We start from the raw sequence: 23620 nt of genomic DNA, 5'->3' as shown, positions 1-23620 counted from the left end.
CTTACTGCTTATGTTGTTTGGTGCACAAGGTGTCCTGTTTGGTGGCATCACCAGGCTGACACCTCATTTTCAGGTATGCCTGGTGCTGCTCCTGCCATCCTGAACGTCCATTGAACCAATGATGATCCTCTGGATTGATGGTAATTGTTGTGAGGGGGATATGCCACGCCTTGAGGTCGTGTGGGTGTACAATTCCACTGCTATTGATGACCCACAACACCTTATGGACACCCAGACTTAAGCTGCTCGTTCTGTTCGAAGTCTGTCCTATTTCGCACCGTGATAGTACCACCCAAAATGGCGGAGTTTATTCTCAATGTGCAGGTGTCACATTGTCTCCACAATGACTATGCGGTGGTCACTCTTACCAATACTGTCATGGACAGATACTTCTGCAACTGGCAGATTAGTAAGGCTGTGGTCAAGTAAGTATTTTCGTCTTGCTGGTTTCTTCACCACCTGCCGCAGAACCAGTCTAGCAGTTATATACTTTAGAACCCGGCCAGCTCGATCAGTAATGCTGTAGCTGAGATACTCTTGGAGGTGGACATTGAAATCCTCCACCCAGAGTACATCTTGTGTCCGTGCTACACTTAATGCTTCCTACAAATGTTGGTCAGCATGGAGGAGTACTGATTCTTCAGTTGAAAAAGGCTGGTACATTGTAATCAGCAGGAGGTTTCCTTTCCCATGTGTAAACTAATGCCATTAGACTTTATGGGATACAGAGTCAGTGTTGAGGACTCCAAGAGAAATTCCCTTCCAACTATATCCCAATGAGCCGCTACTTCTACTGTGTCCGTCCTGCTGATGAGACAGGAGATATTCAGGGAAGGTGATGGGGAGTCTGGGATATAGTCTGAAATGGATCATCCACTCAGCACTTCTGACTGAAGATTGTTACAAATGAATCAGCCTTATCTTATAAACTTAAGTGCTGGGCTCTCCCATCATGGAGGCAGGGGTGATTTGTGGAATCTCCTTCTCCAGTGAATTGTTTAATTGTCCCCAACGTTTCTTGACTAGATGTGGAAGGACTTATACCTTACAGAGCCTTAGAGACAATGTCAGACTGTTGCCTGACGAGTCTGTTTATTTCTATTAACTGTTTCCTGCCAGCTGTCCCATTCTAGAAACATGGCCATACATTAGCCCCAATCCACTCAGATTTGATTTTGTAAACTGGGCTTGGAGCTTTACCATTTTTTTATCTAAAACTCAACATGTTTTACATTCATTGCTTCTCTTTCATTTGTCTCCCAGTCTGTTTCTCAAACACAATTCCCATTCATAAATCTATGGTAGTGTTATCTATGACCATTACTTTCAGCCCCAATAATTTCTCCTAAACCATTTCCTTACTACGTTCTATGTTCCATGTACTCTATAATTTTCCCACACCAGACTTGGTTTTCCTTGTATTGTTAGAAAGTTCTGTGAAGACAGAACTGAAGTAGTGGCTTCATAGCTCTGCCATTTCCCTGTTCCCCATTCTCCATTCTCTGGTTTCAAACTGTAAGGAAACTGCACTTGTTTTTTTCATATTTCTCACATTGACATGATTTAACAAGTTATTACAGTTCACTCTTATAACCCTTGTGAATATATTCTTCTGAAACTCATCAATCCCTGCCTTAAGCTGCTCAATAATTGACCTTCCACACCATACACTCACAGGAGCATAGACTCTGTGCCTAGAGAAGTACAGCACGATCAATATTAGTCCCAATTCCCTCCAGCAGGCCCATAGCCTAAAATGTCATTACACTCCCAAATGCTCGTCCAAGTACTTTTTAATGATTGTGAGGTTACCCGTGATAATTCCCCTCTCAGGAAGTAATCCCAGAACACAATAACCTCTCAGTGAAAAGAAAGTTTAAATCCTCTCTGAACCTCAAAGTTTTCACTTTAAAAGTGTGCTCGCTTGTTCTTGACCCTCTGACTAAAAGGAACATCTGTTGTCTATCCACCGTGTCCGTGTCGCTCATCATCTTATCCTTCTGAATCACGGGCCCCTCAGCTTTCTCTGCTCCAAAGTAAACAACCCGAGCTTATCCAGCCTCTCTCCATAGCTGATATAGTCCATCCCAGGGAACATCCTGGTGAATCCCTTCTGCACCCTCTCCAGTACAATCACATCCTTCCTGGAATGTGGCTCCCAGTACTACATACAGTACTCCATTTTGGACGAACCAAAGCCCTGTATTGCTCTTATAATCTACGCCCTGATTAGGAAACACAACACCCAAGGTCCAATTCTTAACTAGCCCATTAACCTGTCCAGTCACATTCAGGGATGTGTGGAGAAGCACACTCTGAGGTTCCCAGTGTGCTGCCATTCATTGAGTCCTCCCCTGCCTGGTTCCATTTCCAAAGTGCATCACCTCATATTTATTAGGGTTACATTCTATCTGCTATTGATCTGCCCATCTGACCATTCCATCTCCATCTTCCTGTAACTTCAGGCCTTCCTCCTTACTGCGAACCACCCAGCCAATCTTTATGTCAAACATACACTTACTTATCACATCTTCCCCGATCTCCATCTGGCCCCTTCCACATTCACATCTTTTTTTTATGAATATCACAAACATTAAGGGACACAGCACTGATCCCTGTGGTACACTAGGATACATTGATCTTCAGTCACACAAACAGCCTTCTCCCACCACCCTCTCTCTCCTGCTACTAAGACATATTTCGTTGTAATTTGGCAACTTATCCATCATATTGTGAGATTTTACATTATTTTTCAGTTTCCCAGGTGGAGATTTGCCAAAGACCTTCCTCCAATACTAAACAATCGACCTCCTCAAACTAATTCAATCAAATCCATTGCATGTGACTTCCTCCTGATAAAGTCATGATGATTATCCCTGGTCAAACCTTGCAACTCTGATTGGAGTTCAATTTTCTCCTTCCCTATTTTCTCCAGTATTTTCCTCAACAGTGATCTAATACTCGCTCGTCTATAGTTCCCTGGTCAATCTCTCCAACCCTTACTGTGAAGTGGAATCGTATTAGCAGTTCTCCAGTTCTCTGACACCTCCCCTATGGTCAGATTCTAATTAAAATATTCAGTCAGGGTCTTTCCTCCTTTGACCCCAACAGCCGCCTGTGATACAACTCATTCAGACACGGAGATTGGACCAAATGTGTACAGAACAAACCTCAAATCCCTGCTCGTATTTTACATCAATCTGTTCAAGAGCTTCCTAGTCCATCTTCTTGAATTCTGTACCTGCATCCTCCTTCTCCCAAGTAAAATAGATGTGAAGGTCTCATGTAACAATCCATCAATGTTCTCCAGCTTGATACACAGATTAACTGTTTGCTGATTATTCTGTTCTACTTGTCCGTGTAGAATATTGTGGGATTCTTCCTGATCTCGCCTACTTGTACTTCTCCATGTCCCTCTGTTATTCAATCCTTTCGATGTTTCTAAGATTCACTACAATCACCTCTCATGTTTTGAAACTCGAGATCACAGGCTGAGGTTCCCCATCAGACAATCTTGCCATTTTAGGGATTAATCTGGATAATACCTTTTCCAGTTCCTCTGTAGTCAATATATTCTTTCTTAGATTGGGACTCCAAACGATACAAAACACTCTAAGTGTAGTCTCATGAACACTCGATGCAGCTGGTGCACGACATCCTCTCTATTCCAATTACATTCACATGAATGTAAACCTAATTTTTACTTTCCCATTTGCATATATTCTTCTCAATACCTCTCGCTTTAACTTTTCTTATGAGCTTACTGTGTGAGTTCTTTGAAAAGAAAAGCTCATGAATATCCAACTATATGTTATACATTGGCTCTTCATTGCCTATGTCCACAAGAATCATCTTCAAACCATTCCAAAACAATGTTTGTCACTTCTGGTTTTCCTTTCATCGATACATTCCCACACTCCCCAGTTATATTATTACCTTCTAATTATCTAGTAGCATGTCCTTTGTAATCGAGTCCAACAGGCACCTGACTGTGGATGGCAAGATAACTGGTCTGTAGTTCTCCACTCTCCAAATTCATCCTTTCTTAAACTGTTGGATAATATTTTATAACCTTATCCAGATTGGCTAAATGCCGTTCTCTTTTTGATTTTCTTCTCAGTTTCTTAGCCATCCTTTGCTGGGTCCTACATTTCTCTGAATCCACTGGCTTACTGCAACACTTGGCATTTTTCTAAGCTGCCTCCTTTCATCTAATAGGTAAATGAAGGTGGGGTTGAAAGTGATAATCGGAGTGTAGGGTAGTCCAGATTTATAGGAAGGAAGGTGGACACATAGGAACATTCAAAAGGGCGGTGCTGACTTGGAAGGTTGGAGCGAGATAAGGTGGGATTAGGGGAAATGGAGAAATGGTGAAATCCACTATGATCCCCTGTGGTTGGAGGGTCCCAAGACAGAAGAGGAGGCTTTCTTCCTCATGGCTTCTGGTGGCTCAGGTTTGGTGATGGATCAGGCCAAGGCCCCTCATGTCCTTGGCAGAGTGGGAAGGGGAGTTAAAGTGCTCAGCCACAAGGCAATGGAGGTGTTCAATGTGGCTGTCCCAGAGATGTTCTCTGAAATGATCCACAAGTTGATGTTCTGTCTCGCCAATATAGAGAAGAACACATTGGGTTTAATGGATGCAGTAGTTGAGGTGTTCTGTCTCCCTTCGTCACTTATCACTTTCAACCCCACCTTCATCTACCTATCGCAATCCCTGCTAACCTCCCCCCTGTCGCACCCCCTTCTCATTTATCCCCCAGCCCGCTTGGCCCATAAGCTTCATACCTGATGAAGGGCTTATGCCCGAAACATCGATTTATCTGCTGTTAGTATGCTGCCTGACTGTGTTTTTCCAGAATCACACTCTTCGACTCTGATCTCCAGCATCTGTAGTCCCCACTTTCTCCTCACACTTTCATGGCTTGCATGACTCAGATTTATAACGGTTACTTCAAATAAAACAAAAACTGCTGTGTACTCAAACAGCATAAAAGAAAACTAATACATTGTGGTCACTGTTCCCAAAAGGTGCTTTCCAGCAAAATTTTCAATTAGCTCTTCTGCTCACTCAACACCAATTCCTAAATAACCTGATCTCGAGCTCAGTGCTCGACATAATGTTCATGTAAACCATCTCGCACGTGATCACGAAATCCATTTTTCCCAGCATTAGCATGCAATTGGGTTAACACAGTTTAGATATAATTTAAACAGTAAATTATTACTGCAGTCGCCACAAAGGTGAATATCTCATTTCCTGTTTTATAACATGTCCAGCATTTGTACTGCAGCTTTCACTTTGATATATAACTCCCATCAATGTTTGCTCCTCCTTACTGTTTTTGCGCTCCACCTTACAAGATTCTGTAGAATCTGAGCGACGTGGGCTCTGGGGAGATTAATGGTAGAGATCATCTCACCACATCATTTATGATCTTCTCAAACATTAATTTCTCCAGATCTCCCGTTATGCTGATGGAGTAGAGAAGGACAATGATCTTCCAACAATGGTCTGTATTCCTCCAGAGAGCTGAGACAGCTCTAACCTGGGTGGGAACCTTACAACAGGCTGGTAAAGTGTTGCTGCTGCTGTACAGGGTCTTAGTGAGATCACATCTGGAATAGTGTGTACAGATTTAATCTCTTCAATGAAGAAAGGATGTTGTTATATTGGAAGCAGCTCAGAGATGGTTCCCTCAGCTGATTCCTGCAATGAAGGTGCTATCTTATAACGAAAGGGTGATCAGGTTGACCCAGTAGCCATTGGAGTTTACAAAAATTAAAGAGTGTCCTATTTCAACATAGATGACAGAAGGAGTCAACAAGTGAAGCAAATTACGCAGATAGTGGAGGAACCATTCCGTTCTCCAGCCTGTTACACAGGAACAACAGGGGGATAATAAGGCCTTCGAGCCTGTTACACCAAAACAGGACGAGGCTATTCAGACCCTGGACCCTGATATACATTTACAGAAGGAAGCCAATCAGCCCCTTGAGCCTATAACAGTAGGCCATGCTGCACCAGTATCCTGTTAAACAGTAACAGGATCAGTCCATTCAGCCTCCTCAAGTCTGTAACATAGGAACTGGAAGAGGTCACACAGTGACTCGAGCTTGTTACACTGGGATAACAGGAGGTCATTCAGACCCACCGAGTCTATTTCAAGGGAGTTGGATAAGGATAAAAACGATCTGCGACTTCTTTCATGAGAAAGGAAGAGGTAATTCAGACACATGTCTGTTGTATGGGAACAAGAGACGACCAATCACTCCCTCGGTCCCGTCTCCAGGATACATGCAGAAACCGTTCAGTATCTCCACTTGTTATGGGGAAATATGAGAAACCCCATCTGTCCCTCAAAATGTTACCCAGCAACAGGAGGATTCCATAATCCCCCAACCCCCTAACGCATCAATGGGAGAAGGTCATTCTGGCCTTGGAGACATCAGCATGGGAACACCAGAAAGACGTCAGCCCATCGAGATTGTACACCAGCAGTCAGTCACACATGCCTCAAACAGCAATTGGAGCAGATATCTTAAAACCTTTTGCCCATTAAACAGGAATTCAAAGAAAACGTAAAGGTTTTCAAAAGGGAAGAAATTATAATAACTGTTACATTTGGGCGTAAAACGTAATGATAAACGATTGTAATTTAAGACAATTATTAGAATCCATTGTTGAGGACATTTGCAAAGTTAAACCACAATCCATTGGAGTCAACATGGTTTTACAAAGGTTAAATCGAGTTTGAAGTGTTTGCTTGAGTTACTTAAAGATATGACAAGCAAGGTGGATAGTAGGATTCCTGGAGATGGAATGTATCTGGTCTTCCTGAAGGCATTGGATGTGTCACTTCTCCAATGTGTAAGTGGTAAGATCAGACAACATGGGTTTAGGAGTAATTTATTAGCTTGTATTGAGGATTGGTTAACCAACAAAATGCAGTCAGATGGAATAAATGTGTCATTTTATTTTGGCAAATGCAATTTGTGGTGTGCCATTGATTTCAGTTCTCATTTGCGATCGATAGTATTACTGTACTCGGTTGACGGGATAGAAAATACGATACCACATTTTCAGATAACACTAACATTGGTGAGAACTTACTTCAGAATTATAATGCAAGAGATTTAAAACTATATGGATAGGTTGTGTGAATGGGCCAACATTTGGCAAGGAACATTAAAGTGAATAAATATGGGGCTATTCAAGTTGGCCAGTATAATAAAAAGACAAATTATTATCTAAATGGAGAGAAAGTTCAAAGTGTTTAGGTGCAGAGGGATCTGGGTGCCTGCTTGCATATCACAGAAAACCTGCTTGTGGGTACTTCAAGTAATGAGAAATGCAAGCATAATTTCAGTGTTCATTTATAAAAGGATAGAGTAGAAAAGTGGGGAGTGTTGCTCTAGCTATGCAAGGCATTAGTGAGGCTGCAACTGGAGTACAGTTTGGGTGTCCTACAGAATGAGGTATTTGCATTGTAGGCAATTCAGAAGAGCTTCATTAGATTGATTCCATATTTGAAGTGTTTGTCTTATGAAGAGAAATTGAGCAGTTTAGGCCTATACTCTCGAGTTTATAATAATAAAAGGAGATTTCATTGAGATCTGTAAAATGCTAAATGTAATTGAAAGTGTAGGTTTGGAGAGAATTTTCTTTCCTGTGGCACAATCTACAACAAGAGACGAGGGTTTAGGATGGAGACATAGCAAGAAAGTGGAACAGAGGCCGCGTTGACATCAGCCTCATCGAGAGTTTGGATTCCTCACAGATGCTCCTTGTTCTTATTCAGCCCTTCGACTGTGTTGGATAGGAATGGGGGAGGCCTGGGTATCATACTGGAAGCAGGCACTCAGGATAAATCAATCTCAATCAGTTAGACAGAACGTAAGCAGTAGGGTGACACAGTGACCAGCACTGGGTTCTCAACTATTTGCAATCTATATTAATGATCAGGAGGATGGAACAGATATTCAGATGCTGAGTTTGGTGATGTCGCTGTGATAAGCAAGAGATTAAATTATCACGAGAGGGTGGAGAGTCTGCAGATAGATTCAGAGAGGTAAAGGCAATAGATAATAGTTTGGCAGGTCGAATTTAGCATGATATCACCTATCATTTCATTTACAGGAATAATGGAAGGCAGTATGTGACTGAAATGGAGAGGGATTACAGGATTAAATGATACTGTGTACTGGGGGGTTCACTCAGACCCGTTCAGACATGGGAGGTTTTGCTCCATTCCTGATCGTCAGCTCCCAGACACTCCAAGTGACCCCATTGCTCTCCGTACACATGTAATACTTTGATGTGGTTGGTTGGAGATGGGGATGATGTTTTGAAATGTGCATCAAGGGGACGGCCTTTATCCAAGATATATTCATTTCTTTCTACGTGGAGACCCGATGACGATGGGAATGGCTGACTGCTTCTGAATGAAGAGGCCGTGATTGCTGCCAGGACAGTGGGTATTCACCAACATGAAGTACTGTGCATGGGCACACTGTAACATTAATAGAGAGAGAGCTCCTTCAGTTCCTCTACCTCTCCCTATTGATATAGTTACTCCGCAGATGCCATGTACACCATCGGGAATCCCACTATACTGGATACACCCGGCAGCTCCCTGCTGTGGGAGAAACAATGTGTTGACCTCATCCACCATATACATACTCCGTCACCGTATGGTGACACTGATGTTGAGATACTGGGAAATGATGGATATGTCACCCAGTCCTGCCTGGAAAGTTCTGGATCATAGAAGCTGAATGAAACTATGACGCTAACAGCCACTTGCAGCACAGTCCTCCGCCTGGTGTGAAGCTGCAGGTCATGTTGAAGGAGGTGACACCGCTCTGTGACCAGCTCCTTGTTCAATCAGGGTCCCCTCACACTTTGATCCTAGGTTAGGTGGAGTTGGGAAGCTGTTCCTGGAAAACCCGGGGTGGATACAGCAGATCGCTTTCCCCACACACCCTCACCGCGTGGTTTCAGAGCTTCCCCTTTCTGCAGCCTCTGCTCCGTTTGTTGATCATGTTACAGACCCAGATGTTGTAACTACAGTCCCAATGCTCCATCCCGAGTTGGGTCAGCAAATCCTCAGGTCTCCCTGAATGTCTGAGGCAACTCACAGCACAACCTCCAGCAAACCATTCCCCAACTCCTCCACTAACTTTTCAATAACAGGAGTCAATCAGAAACCCCTCGGCTACAGATCCCCGCAAAATATTTTAAGAAGGCCGCTTAGACCCAAAGCTTTCCTTATTTTGAATATAGATGGGAAGTGTGCATTCCAGATATGTTGTGACTGGTCAAACCACTCGACATTAAGCACAATATAATATAATCTATTCAAATGATTTAGTTAAAATCCAATCAAAGGAAAGAACATTTTGGGATAGCTTATATGTTGGAACACTTACACAACAATAGGTACCGTACCTTCTTGGTTTACACCGCTTGGCACAAAGATATATTCAAATACAGATTCTTACATGCAATTTTCCGATCCAGGAGAAATCAACATCAACAAGAGATCTCAACGAGAAAAGCAGCTACGGATCATGTATTGAAACTCCCAACCCTGCTGGGATCCCCAACAGCTTCTGAATGCTGCAGCTAAAAACCAAACGTGAAGACCTGGTGTGTGAGAGCTGGCCACTGCCCTTCGATTGTTACCACCGTTTAATGAAACCTAAAGGCCTCCTCAGTTATTTACTTAAACAGTGTTTCGACAGCAGTTCTGCACCTCTGCCTTTATAATCTCTCTTCAAAAACAACCTAAGAGAAACTAACCTCTTTACAGTGATAGTATACTCACAACTCCTCCTTTAATAAAATGATCCATCAATATACAAAGATGGATTAATTTTAGACCTCCTAATCGCCCTCTATTTGTAGACTGAAATGCATATATAGGTAAAAACAATGACTGCAGATGCTGGAAACCAGATTCTGGATTAGTGATGCAGGAAGAGCACAGCAGTTCAGGCAGCATCCGAGGAGTAGTAAAGTCGACGTTTCGGGCAAAAGCCCTTCATCAGGAATACAGGCAGAGAGCCTGAAGGGTGGAGAGATAAGTGAGAGGAGGGTGGGAGTGGGAAGAAAGTAGCATAGAGTACAATAGGTGAGTGGGGGAGGGGATGAAGGTGGCAGTCGGGGGGAGGGTGGAGTTGAGAGGTGGAAATGAAGATAGACAGGTAAGACAAGTCATGGGTACAGTGCTGAGCTGGAAGTTTGGAACTGGGGTGAGGTGGGGGAAGGGGAAATGTGGAAAATGTTCAAGTCCACATTGATGCCCTGTGGTTGAAGTGTTCAGAGGCGGAAGATGAGGCATTCTTCCTCCAGGCGTCTGGTGGTGAGAGAGCGGCGGTGAAGAAGGCGGAGGACCTCCGGGTCCTTGGCAGAGTGGGAGAGGGAGGTGAAATGTTAGGCCACAGGGCGGTGTGGTTGATCGGTGCTGGTGTCCCAGAGATGTTCCCTAAAGTGCTCTGCTATGAGACGTCCAGACTCCCCAATGTAGAGGAGACCGCATGTCGAAGGCTCCTTGAGGGCCTTGGATGGAGGTGAGAGGAGGAGGTGTGGGCGCAACTTTTGCAATTACTGCAGGGGCAGGGGAATGTGCCAGGATGGGAGGGTGGGTTGTAGTGGAGCGTGGACCTGACCAGGTAGCCACGGAGGGAACGGTCTTTGCAGAAGGCGGAAAGGGGTGGGGAGGGAAATATATCCCTGGTGGTGGGGTTCGTTGGGAGGTGGCGGAAATGTCGGTGGATAATTTGGTTTATGCGAAGGTTGCTAGGGTGACAGGTGAGCACGTGGGGCGTTCTGTCCTTGCAACGGTTGGAAGGGTGGGGTCAGTGGGCGGAGGTGCGGGATGTGGACGTGGTGCATTGGAGGGCACCTTTAACACGTGGGAAGGGAAATTGCGGTCTCTAAAGAAGAAGGCCATCTGGTGCGTTCTGTGGCAGAACTGGTCCTCCTGGGAGTAGATACGGCAGAGGCGGGGGAATTGGGAATACGGGATGGCATTTTTGCAAGAGGTAGGGTGGGAAGAGGTGTAATCCAGGTAGCTGTGGGAGTCAGTGGGTTTGTAAAAACTGTCAGTGTCAAGTCGGTCCACGAAGGGAAGGGAGGTGTCAGAGATGGTCCAGGTAAATTTAAGGTCAGGGTGGAATGTGTTGGTGAAGTTGATGAATTGCTCAACCTCCTCGCAGGAGCACGAGTTGGCACCAATGCAGTCATCAATGTAGCGGAGGAAGAGGTGCATATATATATTACATTGACTCTGAACATACAAATGTTTACAACTAGATTCGATTTCAGTCATTTTACTTCTGCCATAGAATGCCTTTGTCTTTCTTCATCCAAGTTTCCACAACGTGTCAAAACTTACTTTTTCTCGCCCTGTCACCTGTATAATTTCAAATTGAATGACAGCAGTAATAAGCTCAGTTGAAACAGGCTGGTATTCTTCTCCCTAAACTTCTCCAAAAGCTTTAAGGGGTCACGATCAGTGATAAAGATTTGTCTCAGGTATGTTATTCGCAATTTAAATGCTGAAATGTTGTAATGCCAACACCAAGCTCAAGGCCTCCTTCCTCACTGTGGAATAAATCTGTTGATGTTTCCACTGGACACTCTGACCACACGTTACATAATGGAGCACTTCTCAGCTCTCCAATAGTTCCTCTGAATGACATATCTCCTCATGTCTCAGCGTAAAAGAGTTACATCCTTCTGTATCTCTTAATGCTGTAACCTGTTTACCTGCTACTCCTGGCCTGTGCCAGTAAACCTTACTCTCACAGGGATATGTTTTAAGAAGGTCTCGTACATTCTTCTCAATCCCTCACAGAAACCAAACTTTGATTTCTGAACTCAATCGTCATCATCAGCCATTCCAGCTTCTAATCTTGCCGTTTTAACAGTCTGCTCTTCCACACGAGTTCTCACGACTGCAGGAAGTGAATTGTTGAACTTCTCCAAAATAAGAATCTCTCTGAGAGTGTCACAACTTTGCTCTGTTTTTAATACCCTTACCCACCTTTCAAATTTACTTTGTTAGATTCTTTCAAACTCAATGTGCGTTTAACCACGGACGCTATTTTAGATTCCTGAAACACTGTCTGTCGGCTTCTGGCACAAGCTCATGTATACTTCAGATGGCTTTCTTCACCTCCTCCTACTCCCCAGACACCGCCTCCGATAGAGATGTAAATGCCAATCAGCTTTGTTTGAATCAACATGTTCACTGGGCACTGCATTTGTTTAGCCACTTTCTCAAGTGAAATTAAAAAGGCTCCCCCATCATTCTCATCAAATTTAGATAATGTCTGGATGTATTTAAACATAACCCCATCAAGCCTTTGGCTACTATAGGGTTGCTCATCCTCACTATCCGCCTCATCCAGCCTACCGTCTACCTTCATCACCACCTTCTATGTCAACTTTCCTCTCTAATTACTAACCTTTGAAGTTAAATCTCTCTGCTTTTCTTCTTTCTTAATCTCTCTTTCTTCTTCATTTCCTGTTCTTTAATTTCTACTTTTCAACATAATTCAAACTGTTTCAATTCCTTCTCATGTTCACGGTGCCTCATTTGAAATTGAATTCTCGCCATTTCCAAAGACTCTGATGGCGCTTCCACCAAATGTAATTGCTGAGCTATAGCTGTAATTATCTCTCATTTTCTCACAAACAAACGCAACGCCAACTCCAGCCTGTCTGCCAATTCCTACAGCTTTACCTTCATTACCTTTTGTAAAACACCCAACTTCACTTCTTCCACACCCAGATAACTCTCAGTGACTGAAAGAATCTTTATACACAAAATACTGTTTAAACCAGCTGAATTCAACATCGGACACAAGAGACACTAACAGCTACCATCCGCGACCTTTGAACGCAATAGCTTCCTGGTGCGTGCTCTCCAGTGTCTGCATGAGCTTATTCTGGATTCGCTGGTTTCCTCCCACAATCCAAAGGTGTGCATGACAGGTGAATTAGCCATGCTAAATTGTTTGTAGTTTTCAGGGATGTGTGGGTTCGGAGTCTTTGTCGGGGTAAATGTGTAACAACAGGGTCGAGGAATGTGTCTTGGTAGGTTACTTCTCGGAGGGTCGGTGTGGACTTGTTGGGTCGAATGGCCTGTTGGCACACTGTAGGGATTGTAATTCTAAACCCAATTTGGTGTTACCGATTTAGAACCAAACAAGAGACCCCAGTTTGCTATAGACCAACCAGACTGCCTCAAACTATTTTAAGCAGGTAGCTTGGATACGAACCTTTTTGTATTTTAAAGGTAGATGTGAAGTGGGTGTTCCAGATGTGATGCTACTAGTCACACCACTCACCATTAATTAAACCACAATATATTTAAACATTCTAATGATAAGCCATACAAAATGAAGAGGATTTTAGAATAACTTAACTATTGGAAACATTAACCAAATAATGGATACAGTACCTTCTACAAATGAACTGTTCCAATATACTAACATCACCTAAACACACTCCATGTTAAAGAGGAACATTCAGACATTCAGTTCTCCAATCCAGGAGTAAACAACATCAAGTGAAGCTTCAGAGAGAATAGCAGATAGGGATAATTTACTAAAACTTCCAACCCTTCTGGGACACAACCACCTAGTGACTTACAGCCGTAAGGAAAAAACTAGAAAGCCTGGTCTATGCGAGCTGGCCATTGTTACTACTATTTATTAAAAACCCTAAAAGTCTCGTAAGTTATTTACTTGAGCCATTTCAGTAGGCAGTTTGGCCTTTAAGACATCTTGCTAAAAAAAAGAGAAAATAACCTTTTATTTTTAAAGAAAATGACAGCATTGTCACACAATTTAGATGCCTGGTCCTTTACTCAATGGGCTTCCCCGAGTTACTGATCGCAAGGTCACCTGAGTGGGGCAAACACAGGTACAGTCCAAGTTACAAGGATGAGTCTCATAACTTCTGAAACATGCCTGTCCATGGCCATCACATGTGACATACCGGGAAGTGAACAACAGCCTGACACACACCATTTCATTGTTTCTGAGCTACACAATGCCAGCACTCGAAATATTAGGGAGACAAAACCCAAGGTCAGGGAAAGATACAGAGGGGCTGAGAGATTCACATTAAAGACAGAAACAGGCAGTTAATTAACTGGGAGGAGGTTGTGGAAATACGGGGGAAAAAGACAGAGCAGTGGGACTGACTGGAGAATGTAAGATATTCGAGAGTAAAATTACAAGAATGAGAACTTTGAATAAAGGCATTGTCAGATCAGCTGAAATGGTTTGTTACATCAAATTCTCAATCTGCTTCACACAACACCACAAACAACATGAACCGGGGCAAGATGACAGCCCAGCATGGAGAGCTGTGCAGAACATGCGAGTGTGTTGCTCAGTAAACTGCACTATCTGCCCAGCATGGAGAGTACTGCAAACTTTACGATCATATGCTAACTATACTTGCATCAGATTACTGCCTACAAAGGGAAGGTTTGCTGTGTGTGTGTGTGTTGTGTGTGTTCATCAGAAACTGAGAGAGAGTGCGTGTGCGTGCGCGATTGGCGTGGTTGAATGCGAAAGGAACACACGTGAAGGAAACTATTTTACATACGAACAACTGGCAGGCTTTTGGATAATCGACAGAGAGAGAACGAGGGAAGTTTCATGGACAGATGAGGGAAAGTGTTTGAGAATGTTAAAATAAAGGCATTGCCATACACAATAGCAATATACTCGGCGTGCACATGAATGACAGATTGATGGGAGTTTGGTGTGAGTTCGAATCAGATTTGCTTCGGCAGGTTTGAAGCCGGGAGCGTCAGCAGCAGATTATTATCATCATTAAGACTGTATTTTATAACTCAAGGTTCAAACAGGAGATGGAATAAGCCAGTGAGATGCATTGTGGAGTGATAAATATTTCAAGTTAGAAATGGTCAGGGCATGGTGTCAGGAATCAGCTCATGGTCAAAGGGATCACCCACACATTTATGACTCGTCTGTTTCAGCCGCAGATATTGGCCAGGGATGGGATGAAAACACTGGAAAAAAGTGGAGTTTGTAACCAGAACAGTAGACAGTGACCTCCATACTCTTAATATTTAAATAACAAAGGCAAATATACAATACATTGCGGTACTCCGCTGAAACTGAGGAGGTCAACATAGAGACCCATGAGTAACACTGCCAAAGCAGAGGGAGGCAGTAATTGAACACCTTCATTGATGTAGCTAGTAGTAGTCTGTAGAGTTTCATCATGAACAATAATAGTGGCCAGAAGTGTAGAATATATGAAAGAACAGTAATACAGTCATAACAGGTTTGTAGAAAATAACTGGACAGTGACACTTACCAGGAACACCAACGATAGCCAGGAAAGGATAATAAAAATATTGAATAATGCGAAGAGCAAAATAAATCTGGAATGACAAGGACAACCAATAAAATGCAGAAAGATACCAAACATAATCGGATAAACTCCTGTCTATTGTTGGAACATTCCAGTCTAATGTTCCCAGATTCTGATCCATTTTTGAAACATTCCAGTCCAATATTGTCAGAGTCTGGTCCATGTTTGGAACATTCCAGTCTAATGTTCTAAGAGTCTGATCTCTCCTCCTCCTCTCCCTGGGTCTGCTGTTCCCTGTCAGTGCTGTCGGTGATGCTCCCTCTCATGTTATGATAACACATTGAAAGACGCCCATTTATCGTTAAAAGATGGATATCCTCCACTGGGATAACTAGAATCCACGAAGACTTGTATTATTCACAGTCACTGAACAAATAGGATCAGTTAACCAGTTCCATACATCACTTTTCATATCATTATAAAAGGGAACAGTTACTGGGTTTGAATGGAATGGATAAGGGTTGCTGAGGAATGAACCATAAATCTTTCAATGTTTTAATCATTTTTTTTCCTTGCATACGAGAGTATTAACAGGACAGTGCAAGGCTCTATATATGTTCCACTCTGTTTATGAAAGGAAGCAGTTATAAAATAACAGATCGGCCACATAAAAAAAACGTCGGGTGGGCAAGTTTCTAGATACCTGAACACAAAGTATGATACTTATTATCTGGTGTGAGGCTACTCCTGCTTTTAATGCCCTGTTTCCAGAACCTTCCTTAATCTTGAGACAGAACACTGAGACTGCTGCTCAGGAACAGGCCGAAGCAATTCTGTCCCTATGGGCCTCTTACAGAGGGATAAGAGAAGGCCATTCAATCCATATTAGCCTGTTGCTACTTGAAAAGGTGGAACGCTGGAACATTAGCACATTTTGCAAACAAAATCATTCAAAATAAAAGGAATTGTCGCTGCAGCTGTATGAGGTGTTACTGAGAGGGCACCTGGAGTACATTGCGTTATTTGTGTTTCGGTAACTGAAAAGGGATGTACCTCCATCAGATATAGTTTAATGGCTGCTCATAATCCAAGGGTTGCTGTGTCATTTAATGTCTCGTGGCTGTTATAAAGGGACAGGAGGAGCCTATTGAACCTCTCGAGCCTGTTAAAGAGCGGCAGGAAATATATACTTAACATTTCAAGTCTGTTACACATAAATATTAGTTTTATAATAGTTATGGAATAGGAAAGACCTGATGTAAACATTAAAGTTCTAACTTTGAATAAGGCCAATTTTGAAAGAGTTAGGCGAGCCCTCTGAAAGGCTGATTTCGATATGCTGTTCACAGGCAAAGGGATGGTTGGAAAATTCAAGGCCATAAAAACTTGGATCCAGAGAGTTCAGAGCCAACGTGTTCCTATTAGTGAGATGGGCAAGGCTGTGGGTGCAGGGATTGCTGGATGGCTAGATATATTGATGCTCTGGTCAAGGTAAGGAATGAGGCATATGTCAGGTAACCAGAGCTGAAATCAAGTGAAACCCCAGAGGAGTATAAGGGCAGCAAATGTATAGTCAATGGTGAAATAGGGCCAGAAAAATGAGAACACGGGTTGGCTTTAGAAATATGGTTAACGAGGTATTGAAAAATCTCTACAAATCTGTTCTTGGCAAAAGATTAACTAGGGAGAAAATAGGGCACATTAAAGATCAGTAAGGCTACCTATGTGTGGAACCACAAGAGATGGGAAAGATATAAACAAGTATTTCTCCTCAGTATTTAATGTGGTGTAGGTTACAAGAGTGAGAAAATGAAGAAGTGTATAGTGATATCTTGAAAAGTATCTATATTACAAGGAGGTGTTGGACATTGGAAAACACATAAAGGTGAACAAATCCCTGGGACCGGATCAGTTGTATCCCAGAAGATTGTGGGAAGCTAGGAAAGAGATTGCTCAGACTTTTGCTGATATATCAGTATTATTGATTTCCACAGGTGAGGCATCAAAAGACTGGAGAGCTGCTAACATAGTGTCATCATTTCAGAAAGAAACGAAAAACCAGGTCACTTTCGACTGGTGAGCCTGACGTCAATAGTGACTAAATTGTTGGAGGGGACTTTGGGGGAAAGGATGGATATGCATTTGGAAAGACAAGGACTGAAGAGTGCTTTGTACATTGGACATCACGTCTCACTGACTCGGTGGAATTTTGTGACGAAGTGATGAAGATGATTGATGAAGGCAGGATAGTGGATGTTGTCTTTATGGAATTCAGTAAGAAAAGCAAAATGTTCTACATGGTAGACTGGTTAGCAAGGTCAGACTGCCTGGAATCCAGGGAGAGCTCGCCATTTAGATCCAAAATTTTCTTGAATATTGAAGATAGGGCGTGACAGTGGACATTTGTTCATTAAACCTGGAGACCTGTGACCAGTGGTGTGCCACAAAAGTCAATAGTGAGTCCACTGCCTCTTGTCACATATACAAATCATTTGCAATTGAGCACATGAAGTACGGTCAGTAAGTTTGTAGATAATTCCAAATTTGGTGGTGCAGTCGACAGTGAAGAATGATATCTCAGAACAAAGTGAAAACTTGATTAGGTGAGCCGAGGGGTGACAGATGGAGTTAAATTTAGATAAATGTGAGGTGTTGCATTTTGGCAAGACAACTCAGGGCAAGACATGTAGGTAGTGCCCTGTCGAAAGTTGCCAATCAAAGAGAACTCCATTGAAATTATAGAATCCCTACAGCGAGGAAACAGGATTTTCGGCCCATCAAGGCCTCACCGTCCCACTAAACAGTATCCAACTGGACAAACCTCTACCCTATCCCTCTGAGCCTGCATTTCCCATGGCTAATCCACCTCGTCTACACATCCCAGGGTACTTGGGGCAATTTAGCATGGCCAATCTACACTAAACTGTATATCTTTATACTGTGGGAGGAAAACGTAGTACCCGGAGGAAAATCATGCAGACACTGGGAGAATGTGCAAACACCACACAGGCAGTCATTCAAGGATAGAATTAAACCCAGATCGCTGCGCTCTGAAGCAGCAATGCTAGTCACTGAGCTGTTGTGTCACCTTGTTTTGCAGGTTCTCCGTTCCTTGAATGTGCCGTCACAGGTAGACAGCGCAGTGAAGAAGGCACTTGGTGATCTTCCCTTTATTGGTACTTGCTTTGAGTCTATGCGTTTGCAAGACATGTTGCATCTGTACAGGACATTGGATCGGCCACATTTATAATACTGCTTTTAATTCTGGTCACCCTGCTGTCGGAAAGATGTTGTCAAACGTGAAACCGTGCAGAAGAGATTTAAAAGAATGTTGCAGGTGTTGGAGGGTTTGAGCTACAGGGAGAGTTTGAATAGGCTGAGGCTATTTTCAAGCGTTGAAGCTGAGGGGCCATCTTAAAAAGGTTTATAAAATCATGACGGGCATAGATAAGGTATGATTCGGAGGTGCTGGTGTTGGACTGGGGCGTACAAAGTTAAAAATCACACAACACCAGGTTATAGTCCAATAGGTTTAATTGGAAGCACACTAGCTTTCGGAGCGACACTCCTTCATCAGGTGACAATCACCTGATGAAGGAGCGTCACTCCGAAAGCTAGTGTGCTTCCGATTGAACCTGTTGGACTATAACCTGGTGTTGTGTGATTTTTAACATAGAAAAGGTAAACAGTCAACGTCTTTTCCCCAGCATAGGCAAGTCGAAAATTACAGGACAAAGGTTTAAGGTGAGAGGAGAAAGTTTTATCAAGGGAAATGAGGTACAAAGATAGACTGCTGTGTGTATGGTTTGAGCGCCCAAAAGAGGTGGCGGAGCCAGACACAATTACACCATTTAAAAGGCATTTGAATGGGTACGTGCATGTGAAGTGTTTAGAGGGATATGGGCCAGGTGCTGTCAAGGGGGAAAAGATAAATTTAGGATATTTGGTCAGAATGGACGGCTGGATCAAGGGTCTTTTTCCATGCTGTACATCACTGAAACTCTGTTGACTCTTGAGTGTATAACACAGGAACAGGAAAAGGCTACTCTGGTTCTGAATTCTGTCAGTCAGCTTGTTGGCTCAATTACTGAGAGTCAAATACAAAAATACATCATTCAGATTTTGATGGTGTTGTGCAGAAACAAGAGAAAGGCTTTTAGTCAAGAAAAGCTGTAAGGAATGTGAAGAGGCCATTCAGTCCCTCAACTCCATTCTACAGAAGCAGCAGGTCAGCACAGAGCGATTGGAGCTTGTTAGTCGGTAGCAAGAGGAAGACATCTACTTTCACAAACTTGGGATCAGGAGGCAGCACTCAGTTGCTCAAGACTAGGACACAGGAACAGGAGGGAGTCTCTCAATTGCTCGAGACTGGGACACAGGAAAAGTAGGGAGTCATTCAACTGCTCGAGACTTGGATAGAGGAACAGTAGGGAGTCACTCAACTGCTCAAGACTCTGACACAGGAACAGGAGGCAGTCACTCAACTGCTCGAGACTCGGACACAGGGACAGGACGCAGTTACTCAACTGCTAGAGACTGGGACACAGGAACAGGAAGCAGTCACTCAACTGCTCGAGTCTAGGACACAGGAACAGGAGGCAGTCACTCAACTGCTCGAGTCTGGGAAACAGGAACAGGAGGGAGTCATTCAACTGCTCGAGACTGGGTCGCAGGAACAGGAGGCAGTCATTCGACTGCTCGAAACTAGGGCACAGGGAAATCTGGAGGCTAGTGAGGCCCGAGGATCCTGTTACGCAGGAACAGGAGGAGGTGACTCACTCCCCACCAGTATGGGACACTGGGAGAGAAGTGGAATTTGCCTGTTACAAACAGAAATAGATGAATAAGTTACATTCGTGGTCCACACAATCCTGACCCACAATTCACTCAGACCACGGCTGATCTGATTGTGATTTCCTCATGACATTTTATAGAGACTGCCGTCTCTGCAGCCTCTGCTCCATTTTTGGTCATGTTACAGACCCAGATGCTGTAACAACAGTCACCATCACTCATCCAGAGGGTCTGGTCTAATCGGATGAGTCAGGATTTGAAGGGTCCAATCACAAGAATAAAAATACAAAATAAAGGCTTTGCCAGATGTTTCGTTCTCTCACATTCGTAATCCAACTCACATAACCAGCCCATCCATTACATCTTCAGGATGGAGCACTGTGTAAATCCGGTCCAGAGTGGTACACTGTGCAGCCCACACCAATGTTTGATCTACAATCCTGGGCTAAATGTCCAGCGTAGGGAGCTTTGCAGACCACACTTGTTCATTCATATATAACCCCAGGCTTTTGCATTGTTCGGTAACACTGTGTTAGATCACTGCCCAGTGTGGGGAAACTAGCAGCCGATGCTGGCAGTGACAGGATGTGCAGCTCCTATCCATTTACAGCTCTATGTCTCCACTGTGCCTTGACAAGGGGCTCTGTGGGTGTGAAAATCATTGCAAAGGAGAGATGTAAATGGAAACAGTTTAAATACCAATGGTTCCGATTCAGGCGCATAACACTCCAGTATTTAAAGATGAAACAACTGAGATAATGTCCAGTGAGGTTTTGTGGATGGTGAAAAGAAGTAAGAGGGAAGTGGTAATGTTACAGTGGTTGCGCTATAATCCTCCAAATAATCAATGCGAATTGGAGGAACAAATATGCAGGGTGACTGGGGAGACTTGCAGGAACAATAGGATTGTCATAATAGGTGATTTTAATTACACTAACATGGACTGGAACGTCCAGAGTGTTAAGGACTTAGATGGAATGAAATTTGTTAAGTGTGTTCAGGCAAGTTTCCATAAGCAGCATATGGAGGGTCCTACTCGGGAAGGGACAAACTCGACCTACTGTTGGGGCATAGGGCAGGATAGGCGACAGAGGTAATCCAGAGCATTTTGGAGCTGTATTAATTTTAAAATAGTTATGGGAGTGACAAAATTGGTCCACAGATTCAAGTTCTAAATTGGGGCGAGGCCATTTTTTTGGAATTAGACATGGACTTGCAAAGATTGATTGGAGTAGCTTGTTTCCAGGCAAAAAGATCTCTGGTAAGTGGGAGTTCTTTAAAATTCATGGTCGAAATGTGCCTGTGAGGGTGAAGGGAAAGTGAGGCAGGAAGAGAGAACCCTGTATTACAAGAGATAATTAGGCTCTGACCAGCAAAAAAGGAGGCGTGGCTCAGGTTCAGGCAGCTGGAAACAATGGAATCTCTGGAGAGACACAAGGGATACAGAAGTTTACTGAAGAAGGAAATCAGGAGGGCGAAAAGGGGGTATGATATAGCCTTGGCTGAGAAAATTACAGTGGATCCAAAGATGTGCTTTTAGTATAGTAAAGAAAAAGAACGACTAGAGAGAAAGTAGGACGCCTTTAAATCCAAAGTGGGCATTCATGTGTAAAACCACAAGAGATGGGCGAGGTCCTCAAATTCCCCTCTGTATTTACCATGAAGAAAGACATGAAGATCTGTGACCTTTTGGAGGGGTTAGTTGTCATATCATGGTACCGTTCATATCAGAGTGGAGGTGCCGTTGGGCATAGTAGAATGCATAAAGTCAGATAAATCTCTTGGTCCTGACCAGATATATTCAAGAGCACTGCAAGAGACGAGAGAAGACAGGTCAGGGGTCAAGGCCCCGGAAGACTGGGCGGTAACAAATGTGCCCTTATTCAAGAAGGGGTGCAAAGAAAAACCTGGGAAATATAGACCAGAAAGCTTCACATCTGTTTTCGGTAAACCACTTGAGAAGATTCTGAGAGTTAAGATATGCATGCATTTGGAAAGACAGAGTTTGACTTGAACAGTCAGCATAGCTGTATGCATGGCAGATCATGCCTTACAAATTTTGTTCGAATTTTTTGAGGAAGTGACCAGGAAGGTTGACGAGGGCAGGGTGGTGGACATATTCTATATGGATTTCAGTGAAGTCTTTGATAAGGTTCCACATGGTAGGCTGCTCGAGCAGGTTAGATCGCATGGACTCCAAGATAATCTGGTAAATTGGCGACACAATTGGCTTAGCGTTAGGAAGCAAATGGCTATGGTGGAGGGATGCTTGTCGGACTGGAGGCCTGTGACTAGTGGAGTGCCTCAGTGATCGGTCCTGGGCCCATTGCTGTTTGTTATCTATATCAATGATTTGGACCAGAGTGCACAACGCAAGGTTAATAAGTTTGCAGATGACACTAAAAAAGTAGGCATCCAGTGAGGAACATTATCAGAAATTGCAGCAGTACCTTGATCGGCAGGGGAAGTGGGCTGAGAAATAGCATGTGGAGTTTAATATAGATAAGTGTGACGTCTTGCATTTTGGAAAGTCAAATCCAGGTAGGAGTTTAGTGATGAATGATAGTGCCTTAAGTAGTGCAGTGGAACAAAAGGACGTTGGAGATCAGGTGCACGGTTGTCTGAAATTTGAGTCACAGATACACAGGACAGTGAAGAAGGCTGTTGGCACATTGGCCCTCATCAGCGCATTGAGTATAGAAGTTGGGACATTGTGTTGCAGTTGTACAGGGTGTTGGTAAGGCTGCAGTTGGAGCATTGGTTTCAGTTTTGTTCTCCTTACTGTAGAAAGGATATTATTGAATTAGAAAGAGTGTAGTAGGAATTTCAGTGATGTTTGCTGATCTAAAGAGTTTACGTTATAGGGAGATTATGGACAGGTCAGAACTTATTTCTTTACATCCTAGGAAACTGAAGGGGTTCTTATAGAAGTGTAGATCTTATCAAATTGTGAGAGACGTGCATAGGGGTGAATACTTCAAGTTTTTTCGCAAGGTTGGGGAATCGAGTACTAGAGGACATCCGTTCATGCTTCGAGAAGAATAAAATAAAAATTAACTCGTAGGGGCAACTCTTTTACACAGATAATGGTACACATATGGACTGAGCTGTTACACTAACAACATTGAAAAGGCACTTGGACAAATACACAGATAGGAAATGATTAGAGGATACTGAGCAAGCGCAGGGAAATTGGATGAGTGTGGATGTACATTTTGTTCAGCATGGAACATCTGCGCCGAAGGGCCTGTTTCCGTCTGTAGAACCGTATGACTGCCAATACGTGCGTTTTGTGATAGAGACAGGGAGGGGGAGACCGAGGAAAAAATGTCATGGAAAGATATGTTCACTGGTTCCAGAGTGCTGAAATGAAGACATTTCGATAGTATCATGCAATACGGGTCAGTATTATGAAGAATTATGAGTGAATGGTATACTAGTGTGAGTTCAGGCGATGGA

Source organism: Chiloscyllium plagiosum, unplaced genomic scaffold (assembly GCF_037043375.1).
Source record: "Chiloscyllium plagiosum isolate Xiang-an unplaced genomic scaffold, Cpla_swu_hap1 HiC_scaffold_48, whole genome shotgun sequence".
Lineage (NCBI taxonomy): Eukaryota > Metazoa > Chordata > Chondrichthyes > Orectolobiformes > Hemiscylliidae > Chiloscyllium > Chiloscyllium plagiosum.
The sequence above is the reverse complement of the archived record's forward strand: the minus strand, read 5'-3'. Positions refer to the sequence as shown.